A 21,888-nucleotide genomic window follows, 5' to 3' on the forward strand; every position below is an offset into this window, starting at 1 on the left:
GCTAATGCGACCTCCACCACTTTTCCAAGGGGCATTAAAATGGTCTTGTTAAGCTACTGCAACCACCATGTCTCTTCCAAGGGGCATTAAAACCATCTTGTTCAGCTAATGCAACCTCCACCACTTTTCCAATGGGCATTAAAACCATCTTGTTAAGCTACTGCGACCTCTATGTCACTTCCAAGGGGGCATTTAAACCATCTTGTAAAGCTAATGCGACCTCTACCACTTTTCCAAGAGGCATTAAAATCGTCTTGTTAAGCTACTGCAACAACCATGTCTCTTCCAAGGGGCATTAATACCGTCTTGTTAACCTACTGCAACCTCCACGTCTCTTCCAAGGGGCATGAAAACCGTCTTGTTAAGCTACTGCCACCTCCACGTCTCTTCCAAGGGGCATTAAATCCGTCTTGTTAAGCTAATGCGACCACCGCCACTTTTCCAAGGGGCATTAAAACCGCCTTGTTATGCTTCTGCGACCTCCATGTCTCTTCCAAGGGACAATCAAACCATCTTGTTAAGCTACTGCTAACTCCACGTCTTTTCCAAGGGGTATTAAAACCGTCTTCTTAAGCTAATGCGACCTCCACAACTTTTCCAAGAGGCATTATTGCCGTCTTGTTAATCTACTGTAACCTCCACCACTCTACCATGGGGCATTTAAACCGTCTTGTTAAGCTACTGCAACCACCATGTCTCTTCCAAGGGGCATTAAAACAGTATTGTTAAGCTAATGCCACCTCCATCACTTTTCCAAGGGGCATTAAAACCATATTGTTAAGCTACTGTGACCTCCATGTCTCTTTCAATGGGCATTTAAACCGTCTTGTAAAGCAACTGCAACATCCACGTCTCTTCCAAGGGGCATTTAAACCGTCTTGTTAAGCTAATGCGACCTCAACCACTTTTTCAAGTAGCATTTAAACCGTCTTGTTAAGCTTCTGCAATCTCCACGTCTCTTCCAAGGGGCATTAAAACCGTCTTGTTAAGCTACTGCGACCTACAAAAGTACTCCAAGGAGCATTAAAACTGTCTTGTTGAGCTACTGCAACCTCCACGTCTCTTCCATGGGGCGTTAAAACCATCTTGTTAAGCTAATGCGACCTCCACCCCTTTTCCAAGGGGCATTAAAACCGTATTGTTAAGCTACTGCAACCACCACGTCTCTTCCAAGGGGCATTAAAACAGTCTTGTTAAGCTAATGCGACCTACACCACTTTTCCAAGGGGCATTAAAACCATCTTGTTAAGCTACTGTGACCTCCATGTCTCTTCCAAGGGGCATTTAAACTGTCTTGTAAAGCTACTGCAACCTCCACGTCTCTTCCAAGGGGCATTAAAACCGTCTTCTTAAGCTAATGTGACCTCCAACACTTCTCCAAGGAGCATTAAAACCGTCTTGTTAAGCTACTGTAGCCTCCTTCACTCTTCCAAGGGGCGTTTAAACCATCTTGTTAAGTTACTGCGACCTCCACCACTTTTCCAAGGGGCATTAAAACCGTCTTGTTAAGCTACTGCAGCCTCCACGTCTCTTCCAAGGGGCATGAAAACAGTCTTGTTAAGCTAATGTGACCTCCACCACTTCTCCAAGGAGCATTAAAACCGTCTTGTTAAGCTACTGTAACCTCCTTCACTCTTCCAAGGGGCGTTTAAACCATCTTGTTAAGTTACTGCGACCTCCACCACTTTTCCAAGGAGCATTAAAACCGTCTTGTTAAGCTTCTGTAACCTCCACCACTCTTCCAAGGGGCAGGAAAACCGTCTTGTTAAGCTACTGCAACGCCCACCACTACTTCATGGGGCATTAAAACCGTCTTGTTAAGCTACTGCAACCTCCATGTCTTTTCCATGGGGCATTAAAACCATCTTGTGAATCTAATGCGACCCCCACCACTTTTCCAAGGCGCATTAAAACCGTCTTGTTAAGCTATGCGACCCCCACATCTCTTCCACGAGGCATTAAAACCGTCTTGCTAAGCTACTGCAACCTCCACGTCTCTTCCAAGGGGCATTAAATCCATCTTGTTAAGCTAATGCGACCATCGCCATTATTCCAAGGGGCATTAAAACCGTCTTGTTAAGCTACTGCGACCGCTATGTCTCTTCCAAGGGGCATTAAAACCGTCTTGTTAAGCTACTGTAACCTCCATCACTCTTTCAAGAGGCATTTAAACCATCTTATTAAGCTACTGCAACCTCCATGTCTTTTCCATGGGCATTAAAATCATCTTGTTAAGCTAATGCGACCCCCACCACTTTTCCAAGGGGCATTAAAACCGTCTTGTTAAGCTACTGCGACCCCCACGTCTCTTCCACGGGGCATTAAAACCGTCTTGTTAAGCTACTTCAACCTCCACGTCTCTTCCAAGGGGCATTAAATCCATCTTGTTAAGCTAATGCGACCATCGCTATTATTTCAAGGGGCATTAAAACCGTCTTGTTAAGCTACTGCGACCTCTATGTCTCTTCCAAGGGGCATTAAAACCGTCTTGTTAAGCTACTGTAACCTCCACCACTCTTCCAAGGGGCATTTAAACCATCTTGTTAAGCTTCTGAAACCTCCACGTCTCTTCCAAGGGGCATTAAAACCGTCTTGTAAAACTAATGCGACCTCCTCCACTTTTCCAATGGGCATTTAAATCGACTTGTTAAGCTACTGCAACCACCATGTCTCTTCCAAGGGGCATTAAAACCTTCTTGTTAAGCTAATGCAACCTTCACCAATTTTCCAAGGGGCATTAAAACCAACGTATTAAGCTACTGCAACCTACATAACTACTCCAAGGGGCATTAAAACCGTCTTTTTAAGCTACTGTAACCTCCGCCACTCTTCCAAGGGGCATTTAAACTGTCTTGTTAAGCTACTGCAACCTCCACGTCTCTTCCAAGGGGCATTTAAACCGTCTTGTTAAGCTACTGCAACATCCACATCTCTTCCAGGGGGCATTAAACCGTCTTGTTAAGCTACTGCGACCTCCACCACTTCTCCAAGAGGCATTAAAACCGTCTTGTTAAGCTACTGTAACCTCTACCACTCTTCCAAGGGGCATTTAAACCAACTTGTTAAGCTAATGCAAACTCTATGTCTCTTCAAAGGGGCTTTTAAACCGTCTTGTTAAGCTAATGCAACCTCCACCACTTTTCAAAGGATTATTTAAACCGTCTTGTTAAGCTACTGCGACCTACATAACTGCTCCAAGGGGCATTAAAACCGTCTTGTTAAGCTACTGCAACCTCCATGTCTCTTCCAAAGGGCATCAAAATTGTCTTGTTAATCTAATGCGACCTCCACCACTTTTCCAAGGGGCATTAAAACAGTCTTGTTTAGCTATTGCAACCACCACGTCTTTTCCAAGGGGCATTAAAACCGTCTTGTTAAGCTAATGCGACCTCCACCACTTTTCCAAGGGGCATTAAAACCAACTTGTTAAGCTACTGCGACCTCCACGTCTCTTCCAAGGGGCATTTAAAATGTCTTGTTAAGCTACTGCAAGCTCCACGTCTCTTCCAAGGGGCATTAAAACAATCTTGTCAAGCTAATGCGACCTCCACCACTTTTCCAACGGGCTTTTAGACCATCTTGTTAAGCTACTGCAAGCTCCACGTCTCTTCCAAGGGGCTTTAAAACCGTCTTGTTAAGCTAATGCGACCTCCACCACTTCTCCATGGGGCATTAAAACCATCTTGTTAAGCTAATGCAACCTCCACGACTTCTTCAAGGAGCATTAAAACCATCTTGTTAAGCTACTGTAACCTCCACCACTCTTCCAAGGGGCATTGAAACCGTCTTCTTAAGTTACTGCGACCTCCACAACTTCTCCAAGGGGCATTAAAACCATATTGTTAAGCTACTGTAACCTCCACCATTCTTCCAAGGGGCATTTAAACCATCTTGTTAAGCTACTGCGACGCCCACCACTTCTTCATGGGGCATTAAAACCATCTTGTTAAGCTACTGTAAGCTCCACTACTTCTCTAAGGGGCATTTAAACCGTCTTGTTAAGCTACTTCAACCTCCACGTCTCTTCCATGGGGCATTAAAACCGTCTTGTTAAGCTAATGCGACCTCCACCACTTTTCCAATGGGCATTAAAACAGTCTTGTTAAGTTACTGCAACCTCCACGTCTCTTCCAAGGGGCATTAAAACCGTCTTGTTAAGCTACTGCCACCTCCACGTCTCTTCCAAGGGGCATTAAATTCATCTTGTTAAGCTAATGCGACCACAGCCACTATTCCAAGGGGCATTAGAACCGTCTTGTTAAGCTACTGCGACCTCCATGTCTTTTCCAAGGGACAATTAAACCATCTTGTTAAGCTACTGCTAACTCCACATCTTTTCCAAGGGGTATTAAAACCGTCTTCTTAAGCTAATGCGACCTCCACCACTTTTCCAAGAGGCATTAATACCGTCTTATTAAGCTACTGTAACCTCCACCACTCTACCAAGGGGAATTTAAACCGTCTTGTTAAGCTACTGCAACCTCGACGTCTCTTCGAAGGGGCATTAAAACCGTCTTGTTAAGCTAATGCGACCTCCAGAACTTTTCCAAGGGGCACTAAAACGTCTTGTTAAGCTACTCCAACCAACATGTCTCTTCCAAGGGGCATTAAAACCGTCTTGTTAAGCTAATGCAACCTCCATCACTTTTACAAGGGGCATTGAAACCATCTTGTTAAGCTACTGCGACCTCCATGTCTCTTCCAAGGGGCATTTAAACCGTCTTGAAAAGCTACTGAAACCTCCACGTCTCTTCCAAGGGGCATTAAAACCGTCTTCTTAAGCTAATGCGACCTCCACCACTTCTCCATGGGGCATTAAAACCATCTTGTTAAGCTACTGTATCCTCCACCACTCTTCCAAGGGGCATTTAAACTGTCTTGTTAAGCTACTGCAACCTCCACGTCTCTTCCTAAGGGCATGAAAACCATCTTATTAAGCTAATGCGACCTCCACCACTTTTCCAAGGGGCATTAAAACCGTCTTGTTAAGCTACTGCGACCTCCTTGTCTCTTCCAATTGTCATTTAAACCATCTTGTTAAGCTACTGTAACCTCCATTTCTCTTCCAAGGGGCATTAAAATCATCTTGTTAAGCTAATGCGACCTCCACCAGTTTTCCAAGGGGCATTAATACCGTCTTGTTAAGCTACTGCGACCTCCAAGTCTCTTCCAAGGGGCATTTAAACCGTCTTGTTAAGCTACTGCAACATCCACATCTCTTCCAAAGGGCATTAAACCGTCTTGTTAAGCTACTGCGACCTCCACCACTTCTCCAAGAGGCATTAAAACCGTCTTGTTAAGCTACTGTAACCTCCACCACTCTTCCAAGTGGCATTTAAACCAACTTGTTAAGCTAATGCTAACTCCATGTCTCTTCAAAGGGGCTTTTAAACTGTCTTGTTAAGCTAATGCGACCTCCACCACTTTTCCAAGGATTATTTAAACCGTCTTGTTAAGCTACTGCGACCTACCTAACTACTCCAAGGGGCATTAAAACCATCTTGTTAAGCTACTGTAACCTCCACCACTCTTTCAAGGGGCATTTAAACTGTCTTGTTAAGCTACTGCAACCTCCACGTCTCTTCCAAGGGGCATTAAAACCGTCTTGTTAAGCTAATGCGACCTCCACCACTTTTCCAAGGGGCATTAAACTGTCTTGTTAAGCTACTGCAACGTTCACGTCTCTTCCAAAGGGCATTAAAACAGTATTGTTAAGCTAATGCGACCTCCACCACTTTTCCAAGGGGCACTAAAACAGTCTTGTTAAGCTAATGCGACCTCCACCACTTTTCCAAGGGGCATTAAAACCAACTTGTTAAGCTACTGCGACCTCCACGTCTCTTCCAAGGGGCATTTAAAATGTCTTGTTATGCTTCTGCAACCTCCCCGTCTCTTCCAATGGGCATTAAAACCATCTTGTTAATTTAATGCGACCTCCACCACTTTTCTAACGGGCATTTAAATCATCTTGTTAAACTACTGCAAGCTCCACGTCTATTCCAAATGGCTTTAAAACCGTCTCGTTAAGCTAATGCGACCTCCACCACTTCTCCATGGGGCATTAACACCGTCTTGTTAAGCTAATGCGACCTACACCACTTCTCCAAGGAGCATTAAAAACATCTTGTTAAGCTACTGTAACCTCCACCACTCTTCCAAGGCGCTTTTAAACCGTCTTCTTAAGTTACTGTGACCTCCACAACTTCTCCAAGGGGCATTAAAACAATCTTGTTAAGCTACTGTAACCCCCACCATTCTTCCAAGGGGCATTTAAACTGTCTTGTTAAGCTACTGCGACGCACACCACTTCTTCATGGGGCATTAAAACCATCTTGTTAAGCTACTTCAACCTCCACGTCTCTTCCATGGGGTATTAAAACCGTCTTGTTAAGCTAATGCGACCTCCACCACTTTTCCAAGGGGCATTAAAACCGTCTTGTTAAGCTACTGCGACCTTCTTGTCTCTTCCAATTGTCATTTAAACCATCTTGTTAAGCTACTGTAACCTCCATTTCTCTTCCAAGGGGCATTAAAATCATCTTGTTAAGCTAATGAGACCTCCACCACTTTTCCAAGGGGCATTAATACCGTCTTGTTAAGCTACTGCGACCTCCAAGTCTCTTCCAAGGGGCATTTAAACTGTCTTGTTAAGCTACTGCAACATCCACATCTCTTCCAATCGGCATTAAACCGTCTTGTTAAGCTACTGCGACCTCCACCACTTCTCCAAGAGGCATTAAAACCGTCTTGTTAAGCTACTGTAACCTCCACCACTCTTCCAAGGGGCATTTAAACCAACTTGTTAAGCTAATGCAAACTCCATGTCTCTTCAAAGGGGCTTTTAAACCATCTTGTTAAGCTAATGCGACCTCCACCACTTTTCCAAGGATTATTTAAACCGTCTTGTTAAGCTACTGCGACCTACATAACTACTCCAAGGGGCATTAAAAACGTCTTGTTAAGCTACTGTAACCTCCACCACTCTTCCAAGGGGCATTTAAACTGTCTTGTTAAGCTACTGCAACCTCCACGTCTCTTCCAAGGGGTATTAAAACCATCTTGTTAAGCTAATGCGACCTCCACCACTTTTCCAAGGGGCATTAAACTGTCTTGTTAAGCTACTGCAAAGTCCACGTCTCTTCCAAAGGGCATTAAAACCGTCTTGTTAAGCTAATGAGACCTCCACCACTTTTCCAAGGGGCATTAAAACAGTCTTGTTAAGCTACTGCGACCTCCACGTCTCTTCCAAGGGGCATTTAAAATGTCTTGTTAAGCTTCTGCAACCTCCATGTCTCTTCCAATGGGCATTAAAACCATCTTGTTAAGCTAATGCGACCTCCACCACTTTTCCAACGGGCATTTAAATCGTCTTGTTAAGCTACTGCAAGCTCCACGTCTCTTCCAAATGGCCTTAAAACCGTCTCGTTAAGCTAATGCGACCTCCACGTCTCTTCCAAGGGGCATTAAAACCGTCTTGTTAAGCTAATGCGACCTCCACCACTTTTCCAAGGGGCATTAAACTGTCTTGTTAAGCTACTGCAACGTTCACGTCTCTTCCAAAGGGCATTAAAACAGTCTTGTTAAGCTAATGCGACCTCCACCACTTTTCCAAGGGGCACTAAAACAGTCTTGTTAAGCTAATGCGACCTCCACCACTTTTCCAAGGGGCATTAAAACCAACTTGTTAAGCTACTGCGACCTCCACGTCTCTTCCAAGGGGCATTTAAAATGTCTTGTTATGCTTCTGCAACCTCCCCGTCTCTTCCAATGGGCATTAAAACCATCTTGTTAATTTAATGCGACCTCCACCACTTTTCTAACGGGCATTTAAATCCTCTTGTTAAACTACTGCAAGCTCCACGTCTATTCCAAATGGCTTTAAAACCGTCTCGTTAAGCTAATGCGACCTCCACCACTTCTCCATGGGGCATTAACACCATCTTGTTAAGCTAATGCGACCTACACCACTTCTCCAAGGAGCATTAAAAACATCTTGTTAAGCTACTGTAACCTCCACCACTCTTCCAAGGCGCTTTTAAACCGTCTTCTTAAGTTACTGTGACCTCCACAACTTCTCCAAGGGGCATTAAAACAATCTTGTTAAGCTACTGTAACCCCCACCATTCTTCCAAGGGGCATTTAAACTGTCTTGTTAAGCTACTGCGACGCACACCACTTCTTCATGGGGCATTAAAACCATCTTGTTAAGCTACTTCAACCTCCACGTCTCTTCCATGGGGTATTAAAACCGTCTTGTTAAGCTAATGCGACCTCCACCACTTTTCCAAGGGGCATTAAAACCGTCTTGTTAAGCTACTGCGACCTTCTTGTCTCTTCCAATTGTCATTTAAACCATCTTGTTAAGCTACTGTAACCTCCATTTCTCTTCCAAGGGGCATTAAAATCATCTTGTTAAGCTAATGAGACCTCCACCACTTTTCCAAGGGGCATTAATACCGTCTTGTTAAGCTACTGCGACCTCCAAGTCTCTTCCAAGGGGCATTTAAACTGTCTTGTTAAGCTACTGCAACATCCACATCTCTTCCAATCGGCATTAAACCGTCTTGTTAAGCTACTGCGACCTCCACCACTTCTCCAAGAGGCATTAAAACCGTCTTGTTAAGCTACTGTAACCTCCACCACTCTTCCAAGGGGCATTTAAACCAACTTGTTAAGCTAATGCAAACTCCATGTCTCTTCAAAGGGGCTATTAAACCATCTTGTTAAGCTAATGCGACCTCCACCACTTTTCCAAGGATTATTTAAACCGTCTTGTTAAGCTACTGCGACCTACATAACTACTCCAAGGGGCATTAAAAACGTCTTGTTAAGCTACTGTAACCTCCACCACTCTTCCAAGGGGCATTTAAACTGTCTTGTTAAGCTACTGCAACCTCCACGTCTCTTCCAAGGGGTATTAAAACCATCTTGTTAAGCTAATGCGACCTCCACCACTTTTCCAAGGGGCATTAAACTGTCTTGTTAAGCTACTGCAAAGTCCACGTCTCTTCCAAAGGGCATTAAAACCGTCTTGTTAAGCTAATGAGACCTCCACCACTTTTCCAAGGGGCATTAAAACAGTCTTGTTAAGCTATTGCAACCACCACGTCTTTTACAAGGGGCATTAAAACCGTCTTGTTAAGCTAATGCGACCTCCACCACTTTTCCAAGGGGCATTAAAACCAACTTGTTAAGCTACTGCGACCTCCACGTCTCTTCCAAGGGGCATTTAAAATGTCTTGTTAAGCTTCTGCAACCTCCATGTCTCTTCCAATGGGCATTAAAACCATCTTGTTAAGCTAATGCGACCTCCACCACTTTTCCAACGGGCATTTAAATCGTCTTGTCAAGCTACTGCAAGCTCCACGTCTCTTCCAAATGGCCTTAAAACCGTCTCGTTAAGCTAATGCGACCTCCACCACTTCTCCATGGGGCATTAACACCGTCTTGTTAAGCTAATGCGACGTACACCACTTCTCCAAGGAGCATTAAAACCCTCTTGTTAAGCTACTGTAACCTCCACGTCTCTTCCATGGGGCATTAAAATCGTCTTTTTAAGCTAATGCGACCTCCACCACTTTTCCAAGGGGCATTAAAACCGTCTTGTTAAGCTACTGCAACCTCCACGTCTCTTCCAAGGGGCATTAAAACCGTCTTGTTAAGCTACTGCCACCTCCACGTCTCTTCCAAGGGGCATTAAATTCGTCTTGTTAAGCTAATGCAACCATAGCCACTATTCCAAGGGGCATTAAAACCGTCTTGTTAAGCTACTGCGACCTCCATATCTTTTACAAGGGACAATTAAACCATCTTGTTAAGCTACTGCTAACTCCACGTCTTTTCCAAGGGGTATTAAAACCGTCTTCTTAAGCTAATGCGACCTCCACCACTTTTCCAAAAGGCATTAATACCATTTTGTTAAGCTACTGTAACCTCCACCACTGTACCAAGGGGAATTTAAACCGTCTTGTTAAGCAACTGCAACCTCCACGTGTCTTCCAAGGGGCATTAAAACCGTCTTGTTAATCTAATGCGACCTCGAGAACTTTTACAAGGGGCATTAAAAACGTCTTGTTAAGCTACTCCAACCAACATGTCTCTTCAAAGTAGCAATAAAACCGTCTTGTTAAGCTAATGCTACCTCCATCACTTTTGCAAGGGGCATTAAAACCATCTTGTTAAGCTACTGTGACCTCCATGTCTCTTCCAAGGGGCATTTAAACCGTCTTGTAAAGCTACTGAAACCTCCACGTCTCTTCCAAGGTGCATTAAAACTGTCTTGTTAAGCTACTGCGACCTACATAACTACTCCAAGGAGCATTAAAACCGCCTTGTTAAGGTACTGTAACCTCCACCACTCTTCCAAGGGGCATTTAAACTGTCTTGTTAAGCTACTGCAAAATCCACGTCTCTTCCAAGGGGCATTAAAACCGTCTTGTTAAGCTAATGCGACCTCAACCACTTCTCCATGGGGCATTAAAACCGTCTTGTTAAGCTAATGCCACCTCCACCACTTCTCCAAGGAGCATTAAAACCATCTTGTTAAGCTACTGTAACCTCCACCACTTTTCCAAGGGGCATTTAAACCGTCTTCTTAACTTACTGCGACCTCCACAACTTCTCCAAGGGGCATTAAAACAATCTTGTTAAGCTACTGAAACCTCCACCATTCTTCCAAGGGGCATTTAAACCGTCTTGTTAAGCTACTGCGACGCCCACCACTTCTTCATGGGGCATTAAAACCATCTTGTTAAGCTACTGTAAGCTCCACCACTCTTCCAGTAGGCATTTAAACCGTCTTGTTAAGCTACTTCAACCTCCACGTCTCTTCCATGGGGCATTAAAACCGTCTTGTTAAGCTAATGCGACCTCCACCACTTTTCCAATGGTCATTGAAGAAGTCTTGTTAAGCTACTGCAACCTCCACGTCTCTTCCAAGGGGCATTTAAAACGTCTTGTTTAGCTACTGCCACCTCCACGACTCTTCCAAGGGGCATTAAATTCATCTTGTTAAGCAAATGCGACCACAGCCACTATTCCAAGGGGCATTAAAACCGTCTTGTTAAGCTACTGTGACCTCCATGTCTTTTCCAAGGGACAATTAAACCATCTTGTCAAGCTACTGCTTACTCCACGTCTTTTCCAAGGGGTATTAAAACCGTCTTCTTAAGCTAATGCGACCTCCACCACTTTTCCAAGAGGCATTAATACCGTCTTGTTAAGATACTCTAACCTCCACCACTCTACCAAGGGGCATTTAAACCGTCTTGTTAAGCTACTGCAACCTCCACGTCTCTTCGAAGGGGCATAAAAACCGTCTTGTTAAGCTAATGCGACCTCCAGAACTTTTCCAAGGGGCATTAAAAACGTCTTGTGAAGCTACTCCAACCAACATGTCTCTTCCAAGGGGCATTAAAACCGTCTTGTTAAACTAATGCAATCTCCATCACTTTTGCAATGGGCATTAAAATCATCTTGTTAAGCTACTGCGACCTCCATGTCTCTTCCAAGGGGCATTTAAACCGTCTTGTAAAGCTACTGAAACCTCCACGTCTCTTCCAAGGTGCATTAAAACCGTCTTGTTAAGTTAATGCGACCACAACCACTTTTTCAAGGAGCATTTAAACCATCTTGTTAAGCTACTGCTATCTCCACGTCTCTTCCAAGGGGCATTAAAACCGTCTTGTTAAGCTACTGCGACCTACATAACTACTCCAAGGAGCATTAAAACCGTCTTGTTAAGCTACTTTAACCTCCACCACTCTTCCAAGGGGCATTTAAACTGTCTTGTTAAGCTACTGCAACCTCCACGTCTCTTCCAAGGGGCATTAAAACCGTCTTGTTAAGCTAATGTGACCTCCTCCACTTCTCCAAGCAGCATTAAAACCGTCTTGTTAAGCTACTGTAAACTCCACCACTCTTCCATGGGGCATTTTAACCATCTTGTTAAGTTACTGCGACCTCCACCACTTCTCCAATGAGCATTAAAACCGTCTTGTTAAGCTACTGTAACCTCCACCATTCTTCCAAGGGGCATTAAAACCATCTTGTTAAGCTTCTGTAAGCTCCACCACTCTTTCAATGGGCATTTAAACCGTCTTGTTAAGCTACTTCAACTTCCACGTCTCTTCCATGGGGCATTAAAACCGTCTTGATAAGCTAATGCGACCTCCACCACTTTTCCAAGGGGCATTAAAACAGTCTTGTTTAGCTACTGCAACCTCCACGTCTCTTCCAAGGGGCATTAAAACCGTCTTGTTAAGCTACTGCCACCTCCACGTCTCTTCCAAGGGGCATTAAATATGTCTTGTTAAGCTAATGCGAACACAGCCACTATTCCAAGGGGAATTAGAACCGTCTTGTTAAGTTACTGCGACCTCCATGTCTTTTCCAAGGGGCATTAAAACCGCCTTCTTAAGCTAATGCGACCTCCACCACTTCTCCATGGGGCATTAAAACTGTCTTGTTAAGCTACTGTATCCTCCACCACTCTTCCAAGGGGCATTTAAACTGTCTTGTTAAGCTACTGTAACCTCCACGTCTCTTCCAAGGGGCATTCAAAACGTCTTGTTAAGCTACTGCAACCTCCATGTCTTTTCCATGGGGCATTAAAACCATCTTGTTAAGCTAATGCTACCCCCACCACTTTTCCAATTGGCATTAAACCGTCTTGTTAAGCTACTGCGACCTCCACGTCTCTTCCAAGGGGCATTAAAACCGTCTTGTTAAGCTACTGCAACCTCAACGTCTCTTCCAAGGGGCATTAAATCCATCTTGTTAAGCTAATGCGACCATAGCCACTATTCCAAGGGGCATTAAAACCGTCTTGTTAAGCTACTGCGACCTCTATGTCTCTTCCAAGGGGCATTAACACCGTCTTGTTAAGCTACTGTAACCTCCACCACTCTTCCAAGGGGCATTTAAACCATATTGTTAAGCTTCTGCAACCTCCACGTCTCTTCCATGGGGCATTAAAACCATCTTGTTAAGCTAATGCGACCTCCACCACTTTTTCAATGGGCATTTAAACCGTCATTTTAAGCTACTGCAAGCTCCAGGTCTCTTCCAAGGGGCATTAAAACCGTCTTGTTAAGCTAATGTGACCTCCACCACTTATCCATGGGGCATTAAAACCGTCTTGTTAAGCTACTGTATCCTCCACCACTCTTCCAAGGGGCATTTAAACTGTCTTGTTAAGCTACTGTAACCTCAATCACTTTTCCAAGGGGCATTTAAACCATCTTGTTAAGCTTCTGCAACCTCCACTTCCAAGGGGCATTAAAACCGGTTTTGTAAAACTAATGCAACCTCCACCACTTTTCCAAGGGGCATTTAAATCGTCTTGTTAAGCTACTGCAACCACCATGTCTCTTCCAAGAGGCATTAAAACCTTCTTGTTAAGCTAATGCAACATCCACCACTTTTCCAAGGGGCATTAAAACCATACTGTTAAGCTACTGCGACCTCCATGTCTCTTCCAAGGGGCATTTAAACCATCTTGTAAAGCTACTGCAACCTCCACTTCTCTTCAAGGGGGCATTAAAACTGTCTTGTTTAGCTAATGCGACTTCCACCACTTTTTCAAGGAGCATTAAAACCGTCTTGTTAAGCTACTGCAATCTCCACGTCTCTTCCAAGGGGCATTAAACCGTCTTGTTAAGCTACTGCGACCTACATAACTACTCCAAGGGGCATTAAAACCATCTTGTTAAGCTACTGTAACCTCCGCCACTCTTCCAAGGGGCATATAAACTGTCTTGTTAAGCTACTGCAACCTCCACGTCTCTTCCAAGGGGCATTAAAACCGTCTTGTTAAGCTAATGCGACCTCCACCACTTTTCCAAGGGGCATTAAAACTGTCTTGTTAAGCTACTGTATCCTCCACCACTCTTCCAAGGGGCATTTAAACTGTTTTTTTAAGCTACTGCAACCTCCACGTCTCTTCCTAAGGGCATGAAAACCATCTTATTAAGCTAATGCGACCTCCACCACTTTTCCAAGGGGCATTAAAACCGTCTTGTTAAGCTACTGCGACCTCCTTGTCTCTTCCAATTGTCATTTAAACCATCTTGTTAAGCTACTGTAACCTCCATTTCTCTTCCAAGGTGCATTAAAACCATCTTGTTAAGCTAATGCGACCTCCACCACTTTTCCAAGGGGCATTAATACCATCTTGTTAAGCTACTGCGACCTCCAAGTCTCTTCCAAGGGGCATTTAAACCGTCTTGTTAAGCTACTGCAACATCCACATCTCTTACAAGGGGCATTAAACAGTCTTGTTAAGCTACTACGACCTCCACCACTTCTCCAAGAGGCATGAAAACCGTTTTGTTAAGCTACTGTAACCTCCACCACTCTTCCAAGGGGCATTTAAACCAACTTGTTAAGCTAATGCAACCTCCATGTCTCTTCAAAGGGGCTTTTAAACCGTCTTATTAAGCTAATGCGACCTCCACCACTTTTCCAAGGATTATTTAAACCGTCTTGTTAAGCTACTGCAACCTCCACGTCTCTTCCAAGGGGCATTAAAACCATCTTGTTAAGCTACTGCAAACTCCACCACTTCTCCAAGGGGTATTAAAAATGTCTTGTTAAGCTACTGCAACCTCCACGTCTATTCCAAGGGGCATTAAAACCATCTTGTTAAGCTACTGCAACCTCCACGTCTCTTCCAAGGGGCAATAAAACCGTCTTGTTAAGCTATTGCGACCTCCACCACTTCTCCATGGGGTATTAAAACCATCTTGTTAAGCTACTATATCCTCCACCACTCTTCCAAGGGGCATTCAAAACGTCTTGTTAAGCAACTGCAACCTCCACGTCTCTTCCAAGGAGCATTAAAACCGTCTTGTTAAGCTACTGCAACCTCCACGTCTCTTCCAAGGGGCATTAAATCCATATTGTTAAGCTAATTCGACCACCGCCACTATTCCAAGGGGCATTTAAACCGTCTTGTTAAGCTACTGCAACCTCCACGTCTCTTCCAAGGGGCATTAAAACTGTCTTGTTAAGCTACTGCGACCTCCACCACTTCTCAAGGGGCATTAAAAACATCTTGTTAAGCTACAGTAACCTCCTCCACTCTCCCAAGGGGCATTTAAACTGTCTTGTTAAGCTACTGCAACCTCCACGTCTCTTCCAAGATGCATTAAAACTGTCTTGTTAAGCTAATGCGACCTCCACCACTTTTCCAAGGGGCATTAAAGCCGCCTTGTTAAGCTACTGCGACCTCCATGTCACTTCCAAGGGGCAACAAAACTGTCTTGTTAAGCTACTGCAACCTCCACGTCTCTTCCAAGGGGCATTATAACTGTTTGGTTAAGCTAATGCGACCACCACCACTTCTCCAAGGAGCATTAAAACCATCTTGTTAAGCTACTGTAACCTCCACCTCTCTTCCAAGGGAAATTTAAACCATCTTGTTAAGCTACTGCAACCTCCACGTCTCTTCCAAAGGGCATCAAAACCGTCTTGTTAAGCTAATTCGACCTCCACCACTTTTCCAAGGGGCATTAAAACCATCTTGTTAAGCTACTGCGACCTCCACGTCTCATCCAAGGGGCATTTAAACCATCTTGTTAAGTTAAAGCAACCTCCACGTCTCTACCAAAGGGCATTAAAACCATCTTGTTAAGCTAATGCGACCTACACCACTTTTTCAATGGGCATTTAAACCGTCATTTTAAGCTACTGCAAGCTCTACGTCTCTTCCAAGGGGCATTAAAACCGTCTTGTTAAGCTAATGTGACCTCCACCACTTATCCATGGGGCATCAAAACCGTCTTGTTAAGCTACTGTATCCTCCACCACTCTTCCAAGGGGCATTTAAACTGTCTTGTTAAGCTACTGTAACCTCCACGTCTCTTCCAAGGGGCATTCAAAACGTCTTGTTAAGCTACTGCAACCTCCATGTCTTTTCCATGGGGCATTAAAACCATCTTGTTAAGCTAATGCTACCCCCACCACTTTTCCAATTGGCATTAAAACCGTCTTGTTAAGCTACTGCGACCTCCACGTCTCTTCCAAGGGGCATTAAAACCGTCTTGTTAAGCTACTGCAACCTCAACGTCTCTTCCAAGGGGCATTAAATCCATCTTGTTAAGCTAATGCGACCATAGCCACTATTCCAAGGGGCATTAAAACCGTTTTGTTAAGCTACTGCGACCTCTATGTCTCTTCAAAGGGGCATTAACACCGTCTTGTTAAGCTACTGTAACCTCCACCACTCTTCCAAGGGGCATTTAAACCATATTGTTAAGCTTCTGCAACCTCCACGTCTCTTCCATGGGGCATTAAAACCATCTTGTTAAGCTAATGCGACCTCCACCACTTTTTCAATGGGCATTTAAACCGTCATTTTAAGCTACTGCAAGCTCCAGGTCTCTTCCAAGGGGCATTAAAACCGTCTTGTTAAGCTAATGTGACCTCCACCACTTATCCATGGGGCATTAAAACCGTCTTGTTAAGCTACTGTATCCTCCACCACTCTTCCCAGGGGCATTTAAACTGTCTTGTTAAGCTACTGTAACCTCAATCACTTTTCCAAGGGGCATTTAAACCATCTTGTTAAGCTTCTGCAACCTCCACTTCCAAGGGGCATTAAAACCGGTTTTGTAAAACTAATGCAACCTCCACCACTTTTCCAAGGGGCATTTAAATCGTCTTGTTAAGCTACTGCAACCACCATGTCTCTTCCAAGAGGCATTAAAACCTTCTTGTTAAGCTAATGCAACATCCACCACTTTTCCAAGGGGCATTAAAACCATACTGTTAAGCTACTGCGACCTCCATGTCTCTTCCAAGGGGCATTTAAACCATCTTGTAAAGCTACTGCAACCTCCACTTCTCTTCAAGGGGGCATTAAAACTGTCTTGTTTAGCTAATGCGACTTCCATTACTTTTTCAAGGAGCATTAAAACCGTCTTGTTAAGCTACTGCAATCTCCACGTCTCTTCCAAGGGGCATTAAACCGTCTTGTTAAGCTACTGCGACCTACATAACTACTCCAAGGGGCATTAAAACCATCTTGTTAAGCTACTGTAACCTCCGCCACTCTTCCAAGGGGCATTTAAACTGTCTTGTTAAGCTACTGCAACCTCCACGTCTCTTCCAAGGGGCATTAAAACTGTCTTGTTAAGCTACGGCAACCTCCACGTCTCTTCCAAGGGGCAATAAAACAGTCTTGTTAAGCTACTGCCACCACCACGTCTTTTCCATGGGGCATTAAACAGTCTTGTTAAGCTAATGCTACCTCCACCACTTTTCAAAGGGGCATTAAAACCAATTTGTTAAGCTACTGCAACCTCCACGTCTCTTCCAAGGGGCATTTAAACCATCTTGTTAAGCTACTGTAACCTACAAGTCTCTTCCAAGGGGCATTAAAACAATCTTGTTAAGCTAATGCGGCCTACACCACTACTCCATGGGGCATTAAAACCATCTTGTTAAGCTACTGTATCCTCCACCACTCTTCCAAGCGGATTTTAAACTGTCTTGTTAAGATACTGCAACCTTCACGTCTCTTCCAATGGGCATGAAAACCATCTTATTAAGCTAATGCGACCTCCACCACTATTCCAAGGGGCACAAAACCATCTTGTTAAGCTACAGCGACATCCACGTCTCTTCCAAGGGGCATTTAAACCATCTTGTTAAGCTACTGTAACCTCCACGTCTCTTCCAAGGGGCATTAAAACCCTCTTGTTAAGCTAATGCGAACTCCACCACTTTTCCAAGGGGCATTAATACCGTCTTTCCAAGCTACTGCGACCTCCAAGTCTCCTCCAAGGGGCATTTAAACTGTCTTGTTAATATACTGCAACATCCACGTCTCTTCCAAGGGGCATTTAAAAGTCTTGTTAGGCTACCGCAACCCCCCACCACTGCTCCAAGAGGCATCAAAACGTCTTGTTAAGCTACTGCAACCTCCACGTCTCTTCCAAAGGGCATTAAAACCGTCTTGTTAAGCTAATGCGACCTCCACCACTTTTCCAAGGGGCATTAAAACCGTCTTGATAAGCTACTGCAACCACCACATCTTTTCGAAGGGGCATTATAAACATCTTGTTAAGCTACAGTAACCTCCTCCACTCTTCCAAGGGACATTTAAACTGTCTTGTTAAGCTACTGCAACCTCCACGTCTCTTCCAAGGGGCATTACAACTGTTTGGTTAAGCTAATGCGACCAACACCATTTCTCCAAGGAGCATTAAAACCATCTTGTTAAGCTACTGTAACCTCCACCACTCTTCCAAGGGAAATTTAAACCATCTTGTTAAGCTACTGCAACCTCCATGTCTCTTCCAAGGGGCATTAAAACCATCTTGTTAGGCTAATGCGACCTCCACCACTTTTCCAAGGGGCATTAAAACCGTCTTGTTAAGCCACTGCAATCACCACGTCTCTTCCAAGGGGTATCAAAACCGCCTTGTTAAGCTAATTCGACCTCCACCTCTTTTCCAATGGGCATTAAAACCATCTTGTTAAGCTACTGCGACCTCCACGTCTCATCCAAGGGGCGTTTAAACCACCTTGTTAAGCTACAGCAACCTCCACGTCTCTTCCAAGGGGCATTAAAACCATCTTGTTAAGCTAATGCGACCTCCACCACTTTTTCAATGGGCATTTAAACCGTCATTTTAAGCTACTGCAAGCTCCACGTCTCTTCCAAGGGGCATTAAAACCGTCATGTTAAGCTAATGTGACCTCCACCACTTATCCTTGGGGCATTAAAACCGTCTTGTTAAGCTACTGTATCCTCCACCACTCTTCCAAGGGGCATTTAAACTGTCTTGTTAAGCTACTGTAACCTTCACCACTTTTCCAAGGGGCATTTAAACCATCTTGTTAAGCTACTGCGACCTCCACGTCTCTTCCAAGGGGCATTCAAAACGTCTTGTTAAGCTACTGCAACCTCCACGTCTCTTCCAAGGGGCATTAAATCCATCCTGTTAAGCTAATGCGACCATCGCCACTATTCCAAGGGGCATTAAAACCGTCTTGTTAAGCTTCTGCGACCTCTATGTCTCTTCCAAGGGGCATTAAACCGTCTTGTTAAGCTACTGTACCCTCCACCACTCATCCAAGGGGCATTTAAACTATCTTGTTAAGCTTCTGCATCCTCCACGTCTCTTCCTAGGGGCATTAAAACCGTCTTGTAAAACTAATGCGACTTCCACCACTTTTCCAAGGGGCATTTAAGTCATCTTGTTAAGCTACTGCAACCACCATGTCTCTTACAAGGGGCATTAAAACCTTCTTGTTAAGCTAATACAACCTCCACCACTTTTCCAAGGGGCATTAAAACCATCATGTTAAGCTACTGCGACCTCCATGTCTCTTCCAAGGGGCATTTAAACCATCTTGTAAAGCTACTGCAACCTCCACGTCTCTTCCAGAGGGCATTAAAACTGTCTTGTTTAGCTAATGCGACCTCCACCTCTTTTTCAAGGAGCATTAAAACCGTCTTGTTAAGCTACTGCAATCTCCACGTCTCTTCCAAGGGGCATTAAACCGTCTTGTTAAGCTACTGCGACCTACATAACTACTCCAAGGGGCATTAAAACCGTCTTGTTAAGCTACTGTAACCTCCGCCACTCTTCCAAGGGGCATTTAAACTGTCTTGTTAAGCTACTGCAACCTCCACGTCTCTTCCAAGGGGCATTAAAACCGTCTTGTTAAGCTAATGCGGCCTACACCACTACTCCATGGGGCATTAAAACCATCTTGTTAAGCTACTGTATCCTCGACGTCTCTTCAAAGGGGCATTAAAACCGTCTTGTTAAGCTAATGCGACCTCCACCACTTTTCCAAGGGGCATTTAAACTGTCTTGTTAAGCTACTGCAACCTCCACGTCTCTTCCAAGGGGCATTAAAACCGTCTTGTTAAGCTAATGCGGCCTACACCACTACTCCATGGGGCATTAAAACCATCTTGTTAAGCTACTGTATCCTCCACCACTCTTCCAAGCGGATTTTAAACTGTCTTGTTAAGATACTGCAACCTCCACGTCTCTTCCAATGGGCATGAAAACCATCTTATTAAGCTAATGCAACCTCCACCACTTTTCCAAGGGGCATTAAAACCATCTTGATAAGCTACAGCGACATGCACGTCTCTTCCAAGGGGCATTTAAACCATCTTGTTAAGCTACTGTAACCTCCATGTCTCTTCCAAGGGGCATTTAAACCGTCTTGTTAAGCTACTGCAACATCCACATTTCTTACAAGGGGCATTAAAACGTCTTGTTAAGCTACTGCGACCTCCACCACTTCTCCAAGGGGCATTAAAACCGTCTTGTTAAGCTTCTGTAACCTCCACCACTCTTCCAAGGGATTATTTAAACCATCTAGTTAAGCTACTGCAACCTCCACGTCTCTTCCAAGGGGCATTAAAACCAACTTGTAAATCTACTGTGACCTCCACCACTTCTCCAAGGGGCATTAAAACAGTCTAATTAAGCTACTGTAACCTCCACCACTCTTCCAAGGGGCGTTTAATCAGTCTTGTTAAGCTACTGCAACCTCCACGTCTCTTCCATGGGGAATTAAAACCGTCTCTTTAAGCTTCTGCGACCTCCACCACTCCTCCAAGGAGCATTAAAACCATCTTGTTTAGGTCCTGTAACCTCCACCACTCTTCCAAGGGGCATATAAACCGTTTTGTTAAGATACTGTTACCTCCACATCTTTTCCAAGGGGCTTTAAAACCATCTTGTTAAACTAATGCGACCTCCACCACTTTTCCAAGGTGCATTTAAACCGTCTTGTTAAGCTACTGCAACCTCCACGTCTCTTCCAAGGGGCATTAAAACTGTCTTGTTAAGCTACTGCGACCTCCACCACTTCTCAAGGGACATTAAAATCATCTTGTTAAGCTACAGTAACCTCCTCCAATCTTCCAAGGGGCATTAAAACTGTCTTGTTAAGCTACTGCAACCTCCACGTCTCTTCCAAGGGGCATTAAAACTGTCTTGTTAAGCTAATGCGACCACCACCACTTCTCCAAGGAGCATTAAAAACGTCTTGTTAAGCTACTGTAACATCCACCACTCTTCCAAGGGGAATTTAAACCATCTTGTTAAGCTACTGCAACCTCCATGTCTCTTCCAAGGGACAATAAAACCGTCTTGATAGGCTAATGAACCTCCACCACTTTTCCAAGGGGCATTAAAACCGTCTTGTTAAGCGACTCCAAGTACCACGTCTCTTCCAAGGGGCATTTAAAGTGTCTTGTTAAGCTACAGCGACTTCCACCACTTCTCAAGGGGCATTAAAACCATCTTGTTAAGCTACAGTATCCTCCTCCACGCTTCCAAGGGGCATTTAAACCTTCTTGTTAAGCTACTGCAACCTCCACGTCTCTTCCAAGAGGCATTAAAACCGTCTTGTTAAGCTAATGCGACCTCCACCACTTTTCCAAGGGGCATTAAAACCGCCTTGTTAAGCTATTGCGACCTCCATGTCACTTCCAAGGGCATTAAAACCATCTTGTTAAGCTACTGCAACCTCCACGTCTCTTCCAAAGGGCATTAAATCTGTCTTGTTAAGCTAATGCGACCACCACCACTTCTCCAAGGAGCATTAAAATCGTCTTGTTAACCTACTGTTACCTCCAACACTCTTCCAAGGGGAATTTAAATCATCTTGTTAAGCTACTGCAACCTCCATGTCGCTTCCAAGGGGCATTGAAACCGTCTTGATAGGCTAATGCGACCTCCACCACTTTTCCAAGGGGCATTAAAACCGTCTTGTTAAGCGACTGCAAGCACCACGTTTTTTCCAAGGGGCATTAAAACCATCTTGTTAAGCTACTGCGACCTCCTCGTCTCTACCAAGGGGCATTTAAAATGTCTTGTTAAGGTACTGCAACCTCCACGTCTCTTCCAA

The sequence above is a fragment of the Phyllobates terribilis genome, unplaced genomic scaffold, assembly GCF_046119375.1.
Source record: "Phyllobates terribilis strain yellow unplaced genomic scaffold, ASM4611937v1 Scaffold_1__5_contigs__length_1240528914, whole genome shotgun sequence".
NCBI classification, from domain to species: domain Eukaryota; kingdom Metazoa; phylum Chordata; class Amphibia; order Anura; family Dendrobatidae; genus Phyllobates; species Phyllobates terribilis.